Source organism: Phascolarctos cinereus, unplaced genomic scaffold (assembly GCF_003287225.1).
Source record: "Phascolarctos cinereus isolate Bilbo 61053 unplaced genomic scaffold, phaCin_HiC Scaffold_4;HRSCAF=312, whole genome shotgun sequence".
Classification (NCBI taxonomy): domain Eukaryota; kingdom Metazoa; phylum Chordata; class Mammalia; order Diprotodontia; family Phascolarctidae; genus Phascolarctos; species Phascolarctos cinereus.
The window spans coordinates 541,432,501-541,437,445 of record NW_027555847.1 but is presented as its reverse complement, the minus strand read 5'-3'; the positions used below and the strand labels follow the sequence as shown (position 1 = coordinate 541,437,445).

Below are 4,945 nucleotides of genomic sequence, written 5' to 3'. Positions count from 1 at the left end.
TATTTTATCTGAGAAGCAATATGGAGCCACCCATTTTTTTTAAGTCACCTGTGCTATAGGAAGATTATTTTGGCAACTATGTGGAAGACAAATTAGAGAAAGGAAAGATAAAATTCAGAGATCCCAGGCATGTGACTATCGCAATAGCCTAGGCTCGAGGTTAAGATTGTGAATGAATAAAAGGGAACGTGTACTGGTGTTGCGGAGCAAGATTCAGCAGGGTTTGGCAAATGAATGGTTAGAGAAGAGGAAAGGGTCAAGACTACAAACTTTAAGAAAGTGGGAGGAATCTAGGAATCATTCCTGATGTTTGGGACTCCACCTTGATTTTATAGTAAGTATATGTACTCCAAGCACATAATTATGGAAATAACTTGATTTGTGGTCACGATAATCAGATGCTTTCAATGAACATCTATGATGTGACCAAATGATTCTTTATAGTAAGTAAGATGGTCAAATATGTTTATCATGAACTATTTGCTAAACACTTGATTATTACCTTAAAGTGTGACATCAATTAATGTATTAGTATATTAATACATATAACCTTGTCCATTGATTATGTCAGCCAAAAGCTGATTGGTCAAATTGCCATTATAAATAAGTCTTAGTGAATATATGCTGCCAGTCCCAATTGCAACAGAACGCTCCCAAGCTGTACTAGAAAACAAGTCTAAGCTCAAGCAAAGGAGGCTTGAGACTCCACCTTCCCAGAGCCAGAAGGGTTCTGATTCATCATAGATCAAAGCAGATATGGTCTAGCACTCAATCATCATTGCCCATCCCAACTAAGTCTGTCTATCCTGATAGAACTCCTCACCCATCTTACCTGTGGACCTCTGATCTACATTTGTTGTTGTTTATCCTAGAAGTGGTAAGATTGCTTGAGATGCTTTGAATTACATGTTGGACTGGGTATTTCCTATTGTACATCTCAGGGAAATTAAGTATTAAGTGGTTTACAAAGTGTGTTATAAAAGTCAGAGTAAGAGTTTTCCCCCACTCAAGTAAACTAATGAAAATAGTCATTTTTTTGGTTGAAAATGAATCTATTGGTTGGAATAAATTAAAGTGAATTTATTGGCCAGATCATTGAGTTTCTTGCCTTTCCTTGAAGAGGATATTCTGTTTTGATTACTCTTTTTTACAAAGTACCTAGCAGGGTATTTGTATTCAATAAGCTAATGAAAGAATCCTAAGCAATCTCAACTAAGACAGAGAGATGGGGGTGGGGAGGGGAAATCATATGGGGTTTTTTGGGATATGTTTAGTTCAAGGTACCTATAGGACATATAGATGGAGATATCCAGTAGGAAGTTGTTAACATGGAAATGGAGATGAAGGGAAAAAGTAGGCCTGGTTAGACAGAATTGAGAGTTATCTCTATGAAGCCAATAATTGAACCCAAATAAGTTGTTAATAAGATCATCAAGATAGAGAAGGTAGAGTAAAAAAAGGAAAGGGCCCAGGACAGTGCTTTAGAGAATACCCAAGCCTAAGGAGTAGGTTTATTGATGATCAAGCACAGTAGGCTGAAAGAATGAAATTACTATTATGAACAGCAAAGAGATGCCAACTGAGATTAGGCAACAAGAGTTTGTAATGGCCTCTATGGGCAAGGTTTAACGATGTCGTTAAGCAATATTCAGAAGGCTCAGAAAAAGCAACAGAAAAGGCAGATGGCATGTGACTTCGACAAAGAGTGAACAGCATTGGGAGCAGGAGTCTCCTTAGCTATATCTGATGGCCTTATTTCAATCTTCATTCTTCCTGACCTTTCCAAAACTATCAAAGTTTTTGACCACTCCCTCATAAAATTTAATTAAACATTTTAGGACCCACCTTCTCCACTAAGCCAAGTATGCTAAACTGAGGGGCTGGCAGCAGCCTTCTGCCCTTCCCTCATTGCCCTACAGTCTGGCCAAGTAGTGCAGTGCCCTGAGCCTGGGCCACTCCACAATGCCCCCAAGAAACAGGCTCCAGCTGGGGGCAACAGGAAGGCGGAGCAGAAAAAGGAGAGAAGCATTGAAGACAAAACTTTCGTTTTGAGAATAAAAGAAGGGCAAAGCAACAGAAGTTCATCAAGTTAAATTTGGTCAACAAAATCCATTACAGGCTGCATAAAATGAAGGTGATAAAAAAACTGAAGATGACAAGAGGAAAGAACTTCAGGAGCTAAATGAACCATTCAAACCAGTAGTTGCTACTCAGTAAATAAGTAAAGGTGCAGATCCCAAATCAGTATCACGTACCTTCTTCAAGCAAGAGAAATATATTTAAGGAGATAAATGCAAGTTTTCCCATGACTTTTTTCTGGAAAGAAAATGTGAAAAATGAAGCATTTATATAGATGCAAGAGATGAAGCACTTGAAAAAGATACAATGGATAATTGGAATGAGGAAAAGCCAAAAAAAAATGGCAAAGAAAAAACCAAAAACTCAAATAGTGCAGAAGCATTTCCTTGATGCTATTGAAAACAACAAATATGACTTTGGGGTTTGGGGTTTGGGGTTTGCCCTGGAGGTGGTGACAACTGTATATATTGTCATGCTTTTCCTCCTGGTTTTGCATTAAAAAAAGAATTAAAAGAAAGAAGAAAAAGAAGATGAAATTTCATTAGAAGATCTAATAGAAAGAGAGCATCCTGCTTTAAAGCCTTTTTTTTTGCAAAAAAAGGAAAAAGACAGGACAAGAAAAGATAGATAAACTTGAACAAGATGGAAAGGGAAAAAAGCAGACTTTAAACCAGGAAAAGCTGGCTGTGAAGTATTTGAATTTTGTCTTGAGTTGGTTGATGATGATGATGATGGTGAATAGATGATACCCAGTGGTAACAAGGTTGAAGATCTAGTAAGAGTAAATGATATAGATTTGAGCCAATATATCCCAAAGGACATGGATGAAAGTGGTATTACTGTGGTCCACCTTGAAAGATTCAGTGTGTATACTTCAGCAGAGAAGGATGATAATAAATTGAGTGAAGCTTCAGGAAGTGGGACAGAAAATGGAGAACAAAGCGACATGGAAGAAAATAATGAAGAAGAACAGGAAAATGGGAGTTATTAGTGCTATTCCTCTTGAAGAAAACCTTTTTACTAGAGAGGATTTGGATGAACCACAAGAATTAAACACACTTGATTTAGAGGAATGACAACAAGCAAGTCAGATGGAAAAAACTGTCAGCTCAACATAAACTGAAATTGACTACATTAATTTTTTTCTCTTGCCTAGAATGCTTAAACAGGATGTTTATGGTTTCTCACACTGATTTTGGGAGGGCACCATTTCCTCCAACCAAAATAATAATAATAATAATAATAATATTCACCCTTATCACACCTATTCTGACCTTGATTATACCTCATAGTAAGTTCAGAGTAAGTCATAAGTAATCTGAAATATAATGGTCATTACAGAAAAGATTTTGCAAATAATCAAAGTAGGAAGTATAACTGCTTTTTTCCAACTTGTGAGTTTCATTAAGCATGTGTTACAATATGTACAATATGTACAACATACATATTGAAAATATCCCTCATTTAAGCTGCATCTTTTTAATGAATGATTTGATTTCCTTTGTATTTATATATTTTTGGGAAAAAAAAAGAACTGCCAAAAAAAGAGCATTGTACTTCATAAATAGACTACTTATGCAGATTTGGTGTTGGGTTTATTTGGATAAATAATCAAATGGGCATTAAAGATGCAGGTTCTTTAAACTGACAGCATCATCTGGAATGCCCTCTGTAAACTGTTTTAAATTTTCCCCCTGCCTTTTTTACCTACAAAGTTATAAATAAAGACCATCAAATGTTAAAATTTTTTAAAAATTTTAAGAAGAGGCAGCATAACAGTTAGGCAGTGCAGTAGATAAAGTATCAGTCTTAGAATCAGGAAGACTCATATTCATGAGTTCAAATCTGGCCTTAGACACTTACTAGCTGTGTAATCTTGGGCAAGATTACAAAACAATCCTGTTTCCTCAGTTTCCTCACTATGAGCTGGAGATGGAGATTGGAATGGCAAGCCACTCCCATATCTTTGCCAAGAAAACCTCAAAATAAGGTCACAGAGAATTGGACACTACTGAAATAACTCAACAATAACAACAAAAGCCTGGCATAGTGAATGGAGTTAGCCAGGAAGGCCTGGGTTTAAGTCCTAACTCTGACACATACTGGTTATGTGACCTTAGGCAAGTCATCTAACTTCTAAGATTATAAACTGCAAAGAAATTGATGATGCACATTGGTAAAATGAGTTTCTTGTCCAGAAGACTCAAGACAGTAGTTTAGAGGATGGAGAACTGAGCTTGGAGTCAGAAAGACTGGAGTGCAAATCCTGGCTCTACCACTTTACTAGCATAGTGACACCGAGCAAGTCACTTAATCTCACCTGCCTAAACCCCTTTCCTATTTCCTCACCTTTCAATTGAGAAAGTTGAACTGGATGGCCTCTAAGGTCACAGCCATATCTAAATCTATGACTCTATGAGTTCCTTATACCAATGAAATTACAGGTCCAGAACCTGACCCTATGGGCCAAGCACAGTGCTAGGTACCACAGAGACAAAAGCAAAAAGTGGAAGTCTTTGGCCTAAATATATTCTTCTCCCTGGGTTTTCATGACTCCATTCTTTTTAGTTCTCTTACTTTTCTGACCATTCCTATTTTATCTCCTACTACCTGACCATGGGTGTCCCCCAAGATTTCTCTTTTCTTCTTTACCTACACTCTCTCTCTCTCATCAATTTCCACAGGTTATCATCTCTTTTGAGATGACTCACACTCAGATCTCCAGTCTCACATTACCGATTATAAAATTAAATATCTCCATGTAGATGTCTTATAGACATCTCACATCCAATGTGTCCAAAACAGAATTGATTATCTTTCTCTGCTCAATCCCTCCAAAGTATCCCTATTTCTGTTCCAGGAATTC

General features: G+C 37.1%; 1 pseudogene; it reads left to right on the top strand.

The window, feature by feature from the left end:
* Nucleotides 1-1,631: 1,631 nt before the first annotated feature.
* Nucleotides 1,632-3,155, top strand: LOC110208779 (zinc finger CCCH domain-containing protein 15 pseudogene; annotated as a pseudogene).
* Nucleotides 3,156-4,945: the final 1,790 nt, after the last annotated feature.